Here is a 19,294-nt window from a genome sequence, read left to right on the forward strand (position 1 = left end):
CAAGACCATCAACCACCCAATCCACGGCCTGTTCACCCCGCTATCATCCAGAAGGCGAGGTCAGTACAGGTGCATCAATGATGGGATCGAGAGACTGAAATACATCTCAAAGCCATCAGACTGTTAAATAGCCATCACTTGCCGACTACCACCCGGTTACTCAACCCTGCACCTTCGAGGATGCTGCCCTGTGTACATAGACATGGAATCACTGGTCACTTTAATAATGGAACACTAGTCACTTTAATAATATTTACGTGCTATTTTACCCACATCATATGTACATACTGTATTCTACTGTATTTTTTGTCAATACCTCTCAGACATTGCTTGTCCTAAAATGTGTATATATTTTTAAATTCCATCCTTTACTTTTTGATTTGTGTGTATTATTGTGAATTGTTAGATACTACTGCACTGTTGGAGATAGGAACAAAAGCATTTCACTACACCCGCAATAACATCTGCTAAACATGTGTATTTGACCAATAAAATGTGATTTTGAAATGATTTTGTTGTGTATTATGGTAGTAAACCTTGAAACTTAATGTTCAGTTAAATTATGTACTTAAATTATGTATTTATATACTGGTTCCTTTTCCATGTAAGCAGTCTATGAACTGCTCTTAGTCTGTGCCACTCTGATATTGTTCATCCATATATTCATATATTATTAATTCCATTCCTTTACTTAGATTTGTGTGTATTAGGAATTTGTTGTGAAATTCTTAGATATTACTTGTTAGATATTGCTGCACTGTCGGAACTAGATGCATAAGCATTTCGCTACACACGCAATAAGATCTGCTAAACACATGTTTTTGACCAATACAATTTGATTTGATTTCTAATGAGTGACTGCAATCAGTCACTGCCTAAAAGCAAGAATGTTATCATTTACAGACAAAACACGTTACTTCCTTCAGCACACTATTACAACAGTGTGACTGTTTTGGAATAAAATGTTCAATATATTTCCTTTAACATTGTCCAGGGTGTGTACGGGAGGAGAAGTCAGGTGCAGGAGAGCAAAGTGTAGTGAACAGGCGCACTTTAATTCCATTCCACAAAATACAGCACATCAAAACAATAACGTGGAAAAAACACGGAACATGGGAACCGACAATAATCCACATCACAAAAAGGAAATGACATACAAAGACATGGAGGGGAAACAGATTACTAAATACATGCAGTAATTATGGAATGAAAACCAGGTCTGTAATGGAACAAGTCAAAACCAATGTAATATTAGAAATGGAGCGGCGATGGCTAGAAAGCCGGTGACGTCGATCGCTGATCGCTGAACGAACAAGGAGAGGAGCCGACTTCGGTGGAAGTCGTGACAAACATCCTCTGTGTTGTGTGCTTGTTGTTTAATCGGCCTAGGAACAGTGGGTTAACTGCCTTGATCAAGGGCAGAACGTCAGATTTGTACCTTGACAGCTCGGGGATTCGAATGTACTATTAGAATACTTACTATTTATCATTAAGTAACACGGAACAACCACAACCTTATGATTTAGAGTACACAATCCACAATGACTATGATGTTTTTTATAAAACAAGCTTAAGCTTTCTTATGCCTTCTCTAAGTCATTCCAATCCAATGCAGACAAATCAATCTGTATCAACACCACATGTATCTATGATGACAACACTGACGTAAGTAATGTCAGTGTATTGTTACATGAAATAAATACTTACAACAATTGTAGAACAAAACTTTATCAAACCTAGGGAATAAAATTATAGGAACTATGAATGTCTTATCTTCAATGTTAATAAAAGTTTAGCTGTGACTTTGAACTATGGATAAAATAAAGCATAAATTATTGGATTAATTAAAGAATTAACAAGTGGCAGAAAAATGATGAAATATGATAAGAAATTGTCAGTTAAAAAAGAAAAAAAAAGTTAATAAATAGAGTTGAAATCCAACAAATGAAATAGTTGAAAACAACAATAGAAAGAGTTTTTGCTGCTTTTCTCTCAGACTTATTAGCCTGTAGAGTTTTAACACCAGACACACTGCCAGCCTCTTTTGAAAATACCTTTCTGGCCTGTGATCTGGCCACCACAAAGATTTTCATATAAAGTGTTATAATAATAGAGCACGGGACAACCATTGTAATTACAAGGTCAATGATATTACCCCGTGTTATTCCTTCAAAAATAAAACATTATTTCAAACACCTACTGGGTACCTGTACATTTACAAAGTTTTTTTAAATAACAGCATCGTATATGATACAACAACACCAGGTGATGGATATACAACACATAATTCCTGTTATTGTTATTCTAGAGTGGTATAATAAGGGATCACACAGCAACATAGCGGTCAATAGATATCAAGACCAAATTGCCAAGCAATAAAGAAGTACATAAAAAAGATCAGTAACCCAACCCTGTGAAGAGACAGGGGTTATAAACGATGAAACACCTCCCTCCCCCTCCCCACTATATAATCCTTTGACGAAAAGATAATCAGTAGTTCCAGTACGGGAGGGCTGCAGCCTCCACGTTAGAAGGAGACACACATATCAAGGACAGAACTATGCCAACCTCGGCGGGAGCTTTGATGGCGAATGGTATGAACTTTGAGCTTATTCACTACAGAAGTGATACTTCCTAGCCGTTGAGTTAACAGCTGCCGCTGTCGACGTGGGCTAGGAAAGGACGGACGACGGATCCAGTCTAACAGACGGACGAAGATACCACCACGTATCCAATTTACCACCAGAGACATTGTTCCGAGTACAGGAAGATCTGTTGGCCAACCCGGCCAGCATCTACGACCAATCTACCGAAGCGCAGCTCAGAGTAAATATTTATTGCATTTTCCTTTTCCAAATGGGCGGTAATTTAGAATGCATGAGATAATGTATTTACGATAGCATAGCTGCTGTTTCTTTGTTCCTAAATCTTCCCTCTCTTTCATTCAAGCCCAACCCCCTTTCCTTTGTGTAACCAGCTTTCATACAGGTTCCGTCCACCAGGACGCTTTCTGTATGACATCATTGTATTCTGTGTATTTGTAATTCTGTGTGATTAGTTAGGTATTTAGTAAATAAATAATTAAACCCAATTTTGTATTGCTGATTCAACTTGTTAGCCAGGGTTCGTGAAGATAACCAAGAATTTACAACTTTCATTATGAGACTGAAAATAAAACAAGGGTTAATATTGACTGCTATCGATGTAAAATATTACAAAGTATTTTAAGAGTTTATTCAGAAGATAACGGCTCTATAAACGTTCTTCCATGGTGCCCCGACTTTCTAGTTAATTACATTTACATGATTAGCTTAATCAGGTAATATTAATTACAGAGAAATCATTTTATAAGTTAGCATGTCATATCACTTAATCCGGCATAGCCAAAGACACGACACTGCCATGCTAGGCCATAAGTTAGCTGCCATGTCTGAAGTCTCCTGCCCAGCTCAGATCGCAGCCCCTTACAAAAGCGGCAGCTCTAGCCTTTAGCTTGATGCGGATATTGCCTGTAATCCATGGCTTCTGGTTGGGATATGTACGTACGGTCATTGTGGGGACGACGTCGTCGATGCACTTATTGATGAAGCCGATGACTGAGGTGGCATACTCCTCAATGCCTTTGGATGAATGCCGGAACATATTCCAGTCTGTGTTAGCAAAACAGTCCTGTAGCGTAGCATCTGCGCCATCTGACCACTTCCTTATTGAGCGAGTCACTGGTACTTCCTGCTTAAGTTTTCTTTATCTAGTCCTGGGCCTATCAATGCACTGAAGTTGTAAGGCAGAGATTTCCGAGTTGCTAACAATATTAGTTAGCCTCTTACATCTAGACGTTCCGCTAGCGGAACACCTGCTCCAATATCCAATGATAGGCGTGGCGCGAATTACAAATTCCTCAAAAATACAAAAACTTCAATTTTTCAAACATGTGACTATTTTACACCATTTTAAAGACAAGACTCTCCTTTATCTAACCACACTGTCCGATTTCAAAAAGGCTTTACAGCGAAAGCAAAACATTAGATTATGTCAGCAGAGTACCCAGCCAGAAATAATCAGACACCCATTTTTCAAGCTAGCATATAATGTCAAAAAAAACAAACAACTACAGCTAAATGCAGCTTTGATGATCTTCATCAGATGACACGCCTAGGACATTATGTTATACAATACATGCATGTTTTGTTCAATCAAGTTCATATTTATATCAAAAACCAGCTTTTTACATTAGCATGTGACGTTCAGAACTAGCATTCCCACCGAACACTTCCGGTGAATTTACTACATTACTCACGATAAACGTTCCCAAAAAACATGACAATTATTTTAAGAATTATAGATACAGAACTCCTTTATGCACTCGCTATGTCCGATTTTAAAATAGCTTTTCGGTGAAAACACATTTTGCAATATTCTGAGTAGATAGCACGCCATCACAGGCTAGCTATTTTGACACCCACCAAGTTTGACCCTCACCAAACTCCGATTTACTATTAGAAAAGTTTGATTACCTTTCCTGTTCTTCGTCAGAATGCACTCCCAGGACTTCTACTTCAATAACAAATGTTGGTTTGGTTCCAAATAATCCATAGTTATATCCAAATAGCGGCGTTTTGTTCGTGCGTTCAAGACACTATCCAAGGGTGACGAAGGGTTACGCGCCCGACGCGTTTCGTGACAAAAAAAATTGAAATATTCCATTACCGTACTTCGAAGCATGTCAACCGCTGTTTAAAATAAATTTTTATGCCATTTTTCTCGTAAAAAAAGTGATCATATTCCGACCGGGAGTGGTTGTTTTCGTTCAAAGAGAGAGAAAGTAAACATGGAGTCGACTCGTGCACGCGCCTCAGTCTCATTGTTCTCAGATCGACCACTATCAAAATGCGCTAATGTTTTTCAGCCAGGGCCTGCAAAGCCACCATTCAGCTTTTTGCCACCTTCTGAGAGCCCATGGGAGCCATAGGAAGTGTCACGTAACAGCTGAGATCCCCTGTTTTGGATAGAGATGATCAAGAAGGCCAATAAATGGTCAGACAGGGTACTTCCTGTACAGAATCTTCTCAGGTTTTGGCCTGCCAAATGAGTTATGTTATACTCACAGACACCATTCAAACAGTTTTAGAAACTTTGGAGTGTTTTCTATCCAAAGCTAATAATTATATGCATATTCTAGTTTCTGGGCAGGAGTAATAATCAGATTAAATCGGGTATGTTTTTTATCCGGACGTGAAAATACTGCCCCCTATCCATAACAGGTTAGCTAATATTAGGCTATAACTAGCAATGCAAATGGCTTTCTGAGATACGAGTAATATAACTACAAAGATCATGGATGTAATGTTATCTAGCAAGCAAGCAATGAAAACTACTTTTTTACAAAATTAGAAACGTATACTATCTGAAAATTTAACTTGCTAGACTCTTACCCATTTATAGTACATGGATGAGTGCAGATAGCATACACTGTCATGGAAACCATGGTTGTAATCCGGAGATAGGTGTTTTATACAACATCCTTCTCTGCTCTCTTTTTGAATCCCTCTACATATTTGCAATCAAAGCCAGAACTTTTCTCCATCTCCTCAGCTATCATACTCTGCTTCCACCGGGCATCTCGGGCAATTTCTTCCATGACAACAATACTGTTGATTGTCGTTTCTTCCCCATCATTGTCATCAGAAGACTCTACAATGTCTGGTTCAATGAAAAGGTTTTTACATAAATCATGGATTTCCTCATTGTCTGATTAATTTTCAGAATCAGAGAGAGTCAACGTGGCATGATCGTCCTCCAGAAACTGGGCAGCAGTAGTAACACTTGCAATTCTTCATGATATCTTTCAAAAAAGCAGAGGTAGAAAGGATTATCTACACATTCTGAGCAGCTCATGTTAAAGTCAGAAGCATGCTACATGGAAAACCAATCCAAACTCATCTCTTGACATGTCCAGCCAATCCATTATCAGCCAATCATGGCTAGCGGCAAGGTTCCTGTCTTTTTCCATGACTAAAGCAACTGAGCTCGTAATTTTTTGTCTTTCGTATTTACAGATAGCATACACTTTTGTTACATGAAAGTTGCACATATGTTCCAGAACGCATTTCTGCCAACCCAAAAAAACGCATATTGATTAAAGTAAATGTTTACGGTCAGATGCCTCTTCTGGGAAGTAGTGACGTGCGACATATGCCTAGTTTCCTGAAATGAGTCACATATAGAGATTCAGTGGTAACACTTTAAAATAACACCAGGTAATAAAGCATTTGTAATGGATTAGTAAGTTGTTTATTCATCATAAATGTATCATTACTCCCACATCTGTAACTGTTAGTAAGCTAGTTATTCACACATGTATTAATAAGTTATAACTAGTAAGCTGGTCATTCACATATTTATTTACCTCTTAAGGATCAGACCCTTCAATTTCCGCCTAAAATTACATCAAATCAAAATGTATTTGTGACTGACCAGCTCAAATCGGTCTTAAGTTGCAACATTTGAAATATTTTTTTTTACATTGGATAAAAGGAGCGACTCTAGAAAATGGTATATCATACATTGGAATTGAGGAAGAATGGGAAAGTAATTCTGCTTTGAAAGTTGATCAACTTGTATACTCATTTTTGAGAAAAGGGCCTTTGAAAGTTTTCGTACCTACTGGGGTGCTCTCCTTTGTCTATATCCATTCAGCATTGTTCACAACCTCTTAAGCCAGCCCCACCCATCTCTTCAAGGATTCACGTGTGAGGTCATGTGCTAAACAGTGAGTAGTATAGTAAAGATTAAGACTAATAGTGGTAGTAGCCTACAATAAGGAACAATTCCAGGTAAACATAGTGTCCAGACGTTAGTTAGCTAACAGCAAGCTTTAACTTGGGGTCTTTTGTTTAGACATGTCATGTTAATGTTAGCTAGCTAAAATATGAAATATAATCCCAATCCATAGAGTAGCTGTAAGGGGTGCGTAACTGGTGGCAGGGAAGTCAGACGCAGGAAAGCAGAACTAGGTAGTAGCCGGAGCAGTTTAACCTGTTAGGGCTAGGGGGCAGTATTTACACGGCCGGATAAAAAACGTACCCGATTTAATCTGGTTATTACTACTGCCCAGAAACTAGAATATGCATATAATTATTGGCTTTGGATAGAAAACACCCTAAAGTTTCTAAAACTGTTTGAATGGTGTCTGTGAGTATAACAGAACTCATATGGCAGGCAAAAACCTGAGAAGATTCCTTACAGGAAGTGACCTGTCAGACAAGATCTTGTTCTTCTTGGCTCTCTTTAATGAAAACTGAGGATCTTTGCTGTAACGTGACACTTCCTACGGCTCCCATAGGCTCTCAGAACCCGGGAAAAAGCTGAATGATGTAATTCCAGCCACTGGTTGAAAAACATTAGCGCCTTTGGTAAGTGCTCTATCAGGGGACCATCAGACTGAGGCTCGTGCACGAGGGGATCCCATGTTTTTATTTTCTCTCTCTTTGAACCTAAACACGCTTTCCCGGTCGGAATATTATCGCTTTTTTTACGAGAAAAATGACATAAAAATAGATTTTAAACAGCGGTTGACATGCTTCGAAGTACGGTAATAGAATATTTTGAATTTTTTGTCATGAAATGCGTCGTGCGCGTAACCCTTATTTACCATTCGGATAGTGTCTTGAACGCACGAACAAAACAGAGGATATTTGAACATAACTATGGATTATTTTGAACCAAACCAACATTTGTTATTGAAGTAGAAGTCCTGGGAGTGCATCCTGACGAAGAACAACAAAGGTAATAACATTTTTCTTATAGTAAATCTGACTTTGGTGAGTGCTAAACTTGGTGGGTGTCTAAATAGCTAGCCGTGATGGCTGGGCTATGTACTGAGAATATTGCAAAATGTGCTTTCACCGAAAACCTATTTTAAAATCGGACATAGCGAGTGCATAGAGGAGTTCTGTATCTATAATTCTTAAAATAATTGTTATGTTTTTTGTGAAAGTTTATCGTGAGTAATTTAGTAAATTCATCGGAAGTTTGCGGGGGCTATGCTAGTTCTGAACGTCACATGCTAATGTAAAAAGCTGTTTTTTTATATAAATATGAACTTGATTGAACAAAACATGCATGTATTGTATAACATAATGTCCTAGGGTTGTCATCTGATGAAGGTCATCAAAGGTTAGTGCTGCATTTAGCTGTCTTCTGGGTTTATGTGACATTATATGCTAGCTTGAAAAATGGGTGTCTGATTATTTCTGGCTGGGTACTCTGCTGACATAACCTAATGTTTTGTTTTCGTTATAAAGCCTTTTTGAAATCGGACAGTGTGGTTAGATTAACGAGAGTCTTGTCTTTAAAATGGTGTAAAATAGTAATATGTTTGAGAAATTGAAGTAATAGCATTTCTAAGGTATTTGAATAACGCGCCACGGGATTCAACTGGCTGTTGAGTAGGTGGGACGATTTCGTCCCGCCGACCCTAGAGAGGTTAATATCAAAACCAACGGCATCAAGAAAATAATCAACATGGGTACAAAACCTGACGCGCAACAGTAAACATGTGCACAAGCACTTACAACAAACAATCCCAAACAAAGACATGGGGGGAACAGAGGGTTAAATACACAACAAGTAAATTAGGGAATTGAAACCAGGTGTGTGGAAAAACGAGACAAAACAAATGGAAAATGAAAAGTGGATCGACGATGGCTAGAAGACCGGCGACGCCGCCCGAACAAGGAGAGGACCCGACTTCGGCAGAAGTCGTGACAGTAACGTTACTAGCAATACAAACCGATTGTCATAGCAAGCTAAAGTCAACCAAAAATGTTTAGGTTCATTGATAGTTAGCAAGCCAGCCATCGAACTCCAGCTGGTTAGCTCACAGCAAGCTTTAGCTTGCAATGAAAACAACTTTGACAAAATTAGAAATGTATAAAATCTGAATCTGTAGCTAGATTCTTACCTGGAAACATGGAAGCTTCATGAGAGACTGCAACCCCTTTTATAAGACCTCCTGTGTTGTTTCCGTTTAGTTTGCATAGCTTGAATGTACGGTAGTGTTTCACTGATTTCAAAACATGTTATTTTCAGAGTGAGAGAGTCAGCATTGTATGGCACGATAGTCATCTAGAAAGTAGTCCATCACAACTTTTTCCCACTGACCTTTGTCAATAGCGCCTGATAAATTCAGGGCAGCAATATTATTGAGAGCAGTAGTAACATATTTGCAGTTCTCCATGGCTAAAGTTATATATAAATGACTGCATTACGAGCAGCTCATTTTATAGACACAAGACTGCAAACCAATCCAAACTCGTCTCTCGGCATGTCCAGCCCACTCATTATCTCAGCCAATCATGGCTTGCGGGAAGGTTGCTGACTTTCTCTGTGGCTAAACCAACTAGGTTTGTAATTTAACCATTTTATTCGTATTTACAGATGACATACAAGTTTGATATGAAGGCACATGAAAGTTCACATGTTCGAGAAGGAATTTCAGCAAAACACCGCATTTTGCTACAAAGCTACAAAAATGTACGTTCATAAGGCTCTCCTGTGAAGTCGTGACTTGCAACATATGCCTAGTTTCCTGAAATTGGGTCACATTTGTCACGTGCGCCGAATACATCAGGTGTAGACCTTACAGTGAAATGCTTACTTACAGGCCACCAACAGTGCAATTTTTAAGTAAAAAAAATAGGTATTAGGTAAACAACAGATAAGGAAATACAAAATAAAAAAAACAGTAAAATGACAGTGAAAACCAGTTGGCTACAAACTGTTGTGAAAAGGGAGGATTCTCATGAACACCATGGCGTTCTCCCGTTTTACTCTACAACCCCCACAAGTGTCACGGGACTCATCTAAAGGTAACCGGTTTAAAAAATGTATGAAAGTATGGAGGTTTTGTGCCTACCCCATTATAAGTGTAAATCAATTATCTATATATATTTCCTGAGCTTTCTTATATAGGACAGACACTTCAAAACCTTATTCCTTATGATTTATTATTTGACTGTCTTTTTTGCCATTTATGAATGTGTTATTCAATGTGTTTCTATGGGCTATAGTAGTAAAGGCCAAATCAAATATCTTTTGGAACTGACTTCAAATTGTTTATCTTAAAACAACCCCCCCAACCCCCAAAGGCTGAGACTTTTAATAATTAATGCCACCCGCCCATCTGCTAAATGACCTAAATGGAAAATGTGTAGCAGAGGTGAGTCAGACTCATGCTCTCATGATGAGGTAGCCCTGCCTGGTACTTCTAAATCAGTGTCACCCTCAGTCCAAGAGGGACTTTCCTCTTGGACTATTGATTAAGATGTTGGTTTTCCACTCAGGATACCACGGTTCAGATCCCACCTGTGACAGAGTCATGATTCTTGACCTGTGCAGGGAAGACTAGTTTAGGGGTGAGGGTTGTACTGAAGCTGAGGCCTAATGGAAGTTGTACTCAGACAAATGACAATATAGCTGTACTCAGGTTCACTTTGAATGTTTATGCTGTTTTAGGGCCTTATTAGGTCCCTGGAGTAAAGCATTTGTGTGTCTCCAACACCTTAAATTGGTAGAATTCCTTAGAGTTCTGAACGTCATTCACAGAGCACAGGTTGAGTTTTGCTGATGTAATATGAAATCACAGTGTACTAGGTGTGTGTGTGTGTGTGGTGTGTGTGTGTGTGTGTGTGTGTGTGTGTGTGTGTGTGTGTGTGTGTGTGTGTGTGTGTGTGTGTGTGTGTGTGTGTGTGTGTGTGTGTGTGTGTGTGTGTGTGTGTGTGTGTGTGTGATCTTGTTTGATACCTTTAATTGTTAGAGTGACGTGTCATTATTACTGAGCCTTGCATGTTAGTGCTAACAGGTCTCTCTGGAATCTGAGACAATAACAAACTATACAACAATATGATTGGGTCAGAATACTGCAGGGTGATGTCTGGCAAATACTATGTGTCCCAATGATGTAACTGTCTCCCTCAACTTGAATAATTATTTCATAATTCAGTTCAGATGGACTTTTGTACAAGTCTATGGAATGTTCCTATGGTATGCCATTAGCGCATACTGCATAAAGATATACCATCTTATCAACTGCCCAACTGTCCATTTTCATATGCACTGGCAAAAGGACATATGCCGTGATGTAGTTTCACAAGGCCATCCTTCCAAATGTCATTTCGTTGTCTTGACTATTGGAAGTAGGACAGTTTGTGTTTGAGTGGCAGGGCTTGCATATAACACTCACCATTAGTTTCTTATCTTATGATACCTAGCTTGATGCTGAACATTTTTCAGAAACAAAACCTCTGTTTGGAGCTCCACCTATGCAAAAAAGTTGATTGGTTTGATAAGTGGCAACCTGTCACCAGTTCCCAGAACCTTTATAAAACCTTATGAAAGGGTTCTTTATGGCACCATGAAAGGTTTCAATTAGAACCTTACGATCATGGTTCTTTACACCTTTAACTGTCTCTTCTTGAAAAACATGTTGAAAAAATGATTTCATCTTAAATTCCTATTACTTACAACTCAAATAGGAATTTCCAAAAGTACATTTTTTATATTCCACTTTATTTCTTGGAAATAACCGAACTCTACCAGGCAGTTAACTAATGTCAAGAGAGTCATACCAGCTATGCCATATTACAATGTTCAGACTACATTTGGAGTTAATATATGTGACATGTTTCAGGAAACTAGGCATATGTCGCGGGTCAGTACTTCACAGGAGAGCCGTTTGAACGTAAACTTTTTTTCTACCAAATGCATTCTCAAACATGTGAACTTTCATGTGCCTTAATAACAGACCTGTATGCCATCTGTAAATACAAATAATATTGTTAAATTAGGAGCCTAGTTGGTTAAGCCACAGAAAAAGTCCACAACCTTCCCACTAGCCATGATTGGCTGAGATAATGAGTGGGCTGGACATACCGAGAGATGTGTTTGGATTGGTCTGCCATATATCACGCTTCTGTCTATTTCAAATCAAATCAAATCAAAGTGTATTGGTCACATACACATGGTTAGCAGATGTTAATGCGAGTGTAGCGAAATGCTTGTGCTTCTAGTTCCGACCATGCCGTAATATCTAACAAGTAATCTAACAATTTCACAACAACTACCTTATACACAGGAGTAAGTGTAAAGGAATGAATAAGAATATGTATACATAAATATATGGATGAGCGATGGCCGAATGGCATAGGCAGGATGCAGTAGATGGTATAGAGTACAGTATATACATATGAGATGAGTAATGTAGGGTAAACATTATATAAAGTGGCATTGTTTAAAGTGACTAGTGATACATGTATTACATCCAATTTTTATTATTAAAGTGGCTAGAGATTTGAGTCAGTATGTTGGCAGCAGCCACTCAATGTTAGTGATGGCTGTTTAACAGTCTGATGGCCTTGAGATAGAAGCTGTCCCTCAGTCTTTCGGTCCCAGCTTTGATGCACCTGCACTGACCTCGCCCTCTGGATGATAGTGGGGTGAACAGGCCCCCCTATTGGGTGATTGCGGTCCCCGATGATCTTTTTGGCCTTCCTGTAACATTGGGTGGTGTAGGTGTCCTGGAGGGCAGGTAGCCCGCCCCCGGCGATGCGTTGTGCAGAACTCACTACCCTCTTGAGAGCCCCGCGGCTGTGTGCGGAGCAGTTGCCGCACCGCCGACTGCGCATCTATAAAAGTTTGAGTGTTTTTGGTGACAAGCCAAATTTCTTCAGCCTCCGGAGGTGGAAGAGGCGTGCTGTGCCCTCTTCACCACGCTGTCCGTGTGGGTGGACCACGTCAGTTTGTCTGTGATGTGTATGCCGAGGAACTTAAAACTTTCCTCCTTCTCCACTACTGTCCCATTGATGTGGATAGGGGGGTGCTCCCTCTGCTGTTTCCTAAAGTCCACATCATCTCCTTTGTTTTGTTGACGTTGAATGTGAGGTTGTTTTCCTGACACCATACTCCGAGGACCCTCAGCTCCTCCCTGTAGGCCGTCTCGTCGTTGTTGGTAATCATGCCTACCACTGTAGCGTTATCTGCAAACTTGATGATTGAGTTGGAAACGTGCATGGCCACAGTCATGGGTGAACAGGGAGTACAGGAGAGGGCTGAGAATGCACCCTTGTGGGGCACCAATGTTGAGGATCAGCGGGGTGGAGATGTTGTTTCCTAACCTCACCACCTGGGGGCGGCCCGTCAGAAAGTCCAGGACCCAGTTGCACAGGGCAGGTTTGAGACCCAGGGTATCGAGGTTAACCTGTTAGGGACAGACGTTCCGCTAGCGATGGTATAGATTGGCGCGAATTACAAAAACCTCAAAAATGCAAAAACTTCCATTTTTCAAACATAAGACTATTTTACACCATTTTAAAGACAAGACTCTCCTTTATCTAACCACATTGTCCGATTTCAAAAAGGCTTTACAACGAAAGCAAAACATTAGATTATGTCAGGAGAGTACCCAGCCAGAAATAATCACACAGCCATTTTTCAAGCTAGCATATATGTCACAAAAACCAAAACCACAGCTAAATGCAGCACTAACCTTTGATGATCTTCATAAGATGAAACTCCTAGGACATTATGTTATACAACACATGCATGTTTTGTTCAATCAAGTTCATATTTATATCAAAAACCAGCTTTTTACATTAGCATGTTTTGTTCAGAACCAGCATACCCACCGAAAACTTCCGGTGAATTTACTAAATTACTCACGATAAACGTTGACAAAAAACATTATTATTTTAAGAATTAGAGATACAGAACTCCTTTATGCAATCGCGGTGTCCGATTTTAAAATAGCTTTTCGGTGAAAGCACATTTTGCAATATTCTGAGTAGATAGCCCGGCCATCACAGCTAGCTATTTTGACACCCACCAAGTTTGGCACTCACCAAACTCAGATTTACTATAAGAAAAATTGGATTACCTTTGCTGTTCTTCGTCAGAATGCACTCCCAGGACTTCTACTTCAACACCCAATGTTGTTTTGGTTCCAAATAATCCATAGTTATATCCAAATACCGCCGTTTTGTTTGTGCGTTCAAGACACTATCCGAAGGGTGATGCGCCGGCGCGTTTCGTGACAAAAAAAAATCTAAATATTCCATTACCGTACTTCGAAGCATGTCAAACGCTGTTTAAAATCAATTTTTATACGATTGTTCTCGTAAAAAAGCGATAATATTCCAACCGGGAGACGTATCCGTTCAAACACTGAAATAAGAAAATGGAGTCATCACATGCACGCGTGCGCCAGTGTCATTGTTCTCAGAAGTACCACTCACCAAAACCCCTACTGTTTTTCGCCCAGAGACTGCAGAGTTATCATTCAACGTTCTGGCGCCTTCTGAGAGCCAATGAAAGCCTTCGAAAATGTCACGTTACAGCAGAGATCCTGTATTTTTGATAAAAAGGCTACAGAAGGCCAAGAAATGGTCAGACAGGGCACTTCCCATATAGAATCTTCTCAGGTTTTGGCCTGCCATATGAGTTCTGTTATACTCACAGACACCATTCAAACAGTTTTAGAAACTTTAGGGTGTTTTATATCCAAATCTACTAATTATATGCATATTCAAACAGCGGCGTTTTGTTCGTGCGTTCAAGACACTATCCGAATGGTAAATAAGGGTTACGAGCATGGCGCATTTCGTGACAAAACATTTCTAAATATTCCATTACCTTACTTCGAAGCATGTCAACCGCTGTTTAAAATCAATTTTTATGCCATTTTTCTATATAAAAAGCGATAATATTCCGACCGGGAATCTGCGTTTAGGTAAAAAGAAGAAAGAAAATAAAGCTCGAGGTCGACTCGGGCATGCGCCTAAGCCCATTGTCCTCTGATCGGCCACTTGCCAAACGCGATAATGTGTTTCAGCCTGGGGCTGCCTCGATATCGTTCAGCTTTTTCCCGGGCTCTGAGACCCTATGGGAGCCGTAGGAAGTGTCACGTTACAGCAAAGATCCTCAGTCTTCAATAAACAGAGGCAAGAAGAACAACAACTTGTCAGACAGGCCACTTCCTGCATGGAATCTTCTAAGGTTTTTGCCTGCCATATGAGTTCTGTTATACTCACAGACACCATTCAAACAGTTTTAGAAACTTTAGGGTGTTTTCTATCCAAAGCCAGTAATTATATGCATATTCTAGTTACTGGGTAGGAGTAGTAACCAGATTAAATCGGGTACGTTTTTTATCTGGCCGTGTAAATACTGCCCCCTAGCCCTAACAGGTTAACCTCTCTGGGCTAGGTGGGACGCTTGCGTCCCACCTACTCAACAGCCAGTTGAATCCCGTGGCGCGTTATTCAAATACCTTAGAAATGCTATTACTTCAATTTCTCAAACATATGACTATTTTACAGCATTTTAAAGACAAGACTCTCGTTAATCTAACCACACTGTCCGATTTCGAAAAGGCTTTACAACGAAAGCAAAACATTAGATTATGTCAGCAGAGTACCCAGCCAGAAATAATCAGACACCCATTTTTCAAGCTAGCATATAATGTCACATAAACCCAAACCACAGCTAAATGCAGCACTAACCTTTGATGATCTTCATCAGATGACAATCTTAGGACATTATGTTATACAATACATGCATGTCTGTTCAATCAAGTTCATATTTATATCAAAAACCAGCTTTTTACTTTAGCAGGTGAATAGCATGTGACTAGCATTCCCACCGAACACTTCCGGTGAATTTACTAAATTACTCACGATAAACGTTCACAAAAAACATAACAATTATTTTAAGAATTATAGATACAGAACTCCTCTATGCACTCGATATGTCCGATTTTAAAATAGCTTTTCGGTGAAAGCACATTTTACAATATTCTAAGTAGATAGCCCGGCATCACAGGGCTAGCTATTTAGACACCCAGCAAGTTCACCACTCACCAAAGTCAGATTTACTATAAGAAAAATGTTATTACCTTTGCTGTCTTCGTCAGAATGCATTCCCAGGACTTCTACTTCAATAACAAATGTTGGTTTGGTCCCAAATAATCCATTGTTATATCCAAATAGCGGCGTTTTGTTCGTGCGTTCAAGACACTATCCGAAAGGGTAAATAAGGGTTACGAGCACGACGCATTTCGTGACAAAAAAAATCTAAATATTCCAGTACCGTACCTCGAAGCATGTCAACCGCTGTTTAAAATACATTTTTATGCCATTTTTCTCGTAAAAAAGCGATAATATTCCGACCGGGAAATTGTTTTTTATTACAAAGAGAGTGAAAGTAAAAGCATGCTATCCCCTCATGCACGAGCCTCAGTCTGATGGCCCTCTGATAGAGCACTTGCCAAACGCGCTAGTGTGTTTCAGCCTGGGCTTTGAATTACGTCATTCAGCTTTTTCCTGGGTTCTGAGAGCCTATGGGAGCCGTAGGAAGTGTCACGTCATGCCAGAGATCCCCTGTTTTTGTTAGAGATGATCAAGGAGGGCAAGAAATGGTCAGACAGGCCACTTCCTGTACAGAATCTTCTCAGGTTTTGGCCTGCCAAATGAGTTCTGTTATACTCACAGACACCATTCAAACAGTTTTAGAAATTTTAGGGTGTTTTCTATCCAAAGCCAATAATTATATGCATATTCTAGTTACTGGTCAGGAGTAGTAACCAGATTAAATCGGGTATGTTTTTTTCCGGCCGTGCAAATACTGCCCCCTAGCCCCAACAGGTTAAAAGCACTTATAAATGAACCTTTCACAAAAAAAATGACAACTCTTTTCGAATAACTCACTATTTGCAATTTGATCAAGTTAGGCCATTTGATCAAGTTAGGCCTCCTTACCAGCCTCAACGGTAGCCCCCAGACCCTGGGCAGAAGGATCATCTGTAAGGTTCTGCATTTATTTTCTTAGTCAACCTTGTGTTCTGTTTCATTGTGTTCTTGAACGTAGCCCTTTCTTTCATTTTGTTCATTGATTACACCTGTGTTAGTTACTCACCTGGTCTCATCAACTCCTTATTTAGTTCAGTTCATTCTGTGTGTGCTTTTGTGAGGTATTGTTCATTTTGACTCTTCTAAGCCTTTTCCTAGCTCGTTTGTGAGAAACAGTTATAGCCTTCAGTCCTAATTTTGATTCACCTGCCTGTTTGCCTACCTGTGTATGACCATTGCCTGCCTGTGACCACGATTCCTGCCTTCTGTGAAAGTGAAATAAACACCTACTGCGCGTGAATCTACAATTTTTCTCCCTGAGAATTCATGACACCATCTAGAGTGAGGGAAAAAAGTATTTGATCCCCTGCTGATTTTGTACGTTTGCCCACTGACAAAGAAATGATCAGTCTATAATTTTAATGGTTTATTTGAAAAGTGAAAGACAGAATAACAACCAAAAAATCCAGACAAACGCATGTCAAAAATGTTAGAAATTGATTTGCATTTTAATGACAGAAATAAGTATTTGACCCCTCTGCAAAACATGACTTAGTACTTGGTGGCAAAACCCTTGTTGGTAATCACAGAGGTCAGACGTTTCTTGTAGTTGGCCACCAGGTTTGCACACATCTCAGGAGGGATTTCACCCAGTTGTCCTCTGAATCATTCAGATGTTCATTGGCAGACTTCAGACAGGCATGTATATGTGCTTTCTTGAGCAGGAGGACCTTGCGAGCGCTGCAGGATTTCAGTCCTTCACGGCATAGTGTGTTACCAATTGTTTTCTTGGTGACTATGGTCCCAGCTGCCTTGAGATCATTGACAAGATACTCCCGTGTAGTTCTGGGCTGATTCCTCACCGTTCTCATGATCATTGCAACTCCACAAGTTGGGATCTTGCATGGAGCCCCAGGCAGAGGGAGATTGACAGTTTTTTTGTTTCTTCCATTTGCGAATAATCGCACCAACTGTTGTCACCTTCTCACCAAGCTGCTTGGCGATTGTCTTGTAGACCATTCCAGCCTTGTGTAGGTCTACAATCTTGTCCCTGACATCCTTGGATAGCTCTTTGGTCTTGGCCAGGGTGGAGAGTTTGGAATCTGATTGATGAATTGATTGCTTCTGTGGACAGGTGTATTTTATACAGGAAACAAGCTGAGATTAGGAGCTCCTAATCTCAGCTCGTTACCTGTATAAAAGACACCCGGGAGCCAGAAATCTTTCTGATTGAGAGGGGGTCAAATACTTATTTCCCTCATTAAAATGCAAATCAATTTATAACATTTTTGACATGCTTTTTTCCAGATTTTTTGTTGTTATTCTGTCTCTCACTGTTCAAATAAACCTACCATTAAAATTATAGACTGATCATTTCTTTGTCAGTGGGCAAACGTACAAAATCAGCAGGGGATCAAATACTTTTTTCCCGCACTGTATAATGCAAGTCTACAGTATTGTAACAGTAAACGTACCTTGCACAAAACCATATGACTGTCACCTTTGGGACATTAATATTTGTGACCTAATTCGGTAACACTTTATAATGATGTTCAGTAATAAACCAGTTGTAAGGCATTTGTATTTAAAAAAAGATTACAAATGTCAATGTTATATTTAAGTAGGCAGGTCAGTTAAGAACAAATAGTTCTTAACCAGGCCTAACCTGGGCTAATTGTGCGTCGCCCTATGGGACTCCCGATCGCGGCCAGTTGTGATACAGCCCAGGATCGAACTCGGGTCTGTAGTGACGCCTCTAGCACTGTGATAAATTGACTCAGACAGCTGAGCCACAAAGCTAGGTATTCTCACAGGTATAAACAACTTTTAAATGATGCATTAATGATTCATTGTCACGTCCTGACCAGTAAAGGGGTCATTTTTTTATTGTAGTATGGTCAGGACGTGGCAGGGGTGTGTTTGATTTATGTGTCTTGGGTTTTTTGGGTAATGTTCTATGTTGTCTATTTCTATGTTTGAATGTCTATTTCGTCTATTTCTATGTTCAGGGTTTTGGTTTGGCCTTCAATTGGAAGCAGCTGTTCTTCGTTGCTTCTAATTGGAGGCCATATTTAAGTAGGGGGTTTTTGTCACTGTGTTTGTGGGTAGTTGTTTCCTTTGTTGAGTGTGAGCACCTTACAGGACTGTCGTTCGTTTTCTTGTTTTGTTTAGTGGTCACGTTTAAAAGTATAAGTATGGACACTGCACCCGCTGCGTTTTGGTCCCATCATTACGGCGAGTGTGACATTCATTGAATTTTTTGAATGTAAACCATTTATTAATCAAATATTTTTGCAGTCCCTAATCTAAAGTGAGAACTATTTATACTTTTGAAATCAGGATTGGATGTTTTGAGTGACCTGTGCAATTTCTCTCAATTAGTAGACATTTAAGGT

General features: G+C 39.7%; 1 long non-coding RNA gene across 1 annotated transcript in view; it reads left to right on the forward strand.

Annotated features, from left to right (window-relative positions):
* Window positions 1-2,487: 2,487 nt before the first annotated feature.
* The window catches only part of LOC145862598 (uncharacterized), a 49,254-nt gene continuing 32,447 nt past the window's right edge, over window positions 2,488-19,294 (forward strand). Inside the window, exon 1 of the long non-coding RNA XR_014382090.1 lies at window positions 2,488-2,826. This is a non-coding gene — a long non-coding RNA (uncharacterized LOC145862598). The remainder of the gene's footprint in view (window positions 2,827-19,294) is intronic.

The sequence above is a fragment of the Salmo salar genome, chromosome 21, assembly GCF_965601325.2.
Source record: "Salmo salar chromosome 21, fSalSal1, whole genome shotgun sequence".
Lineage (NCBI taxonomy): Eukaryota > Metazoa > Chordata > Actinopteri > Salmoniformes > Salmonidae > Salmo > Salmo salar.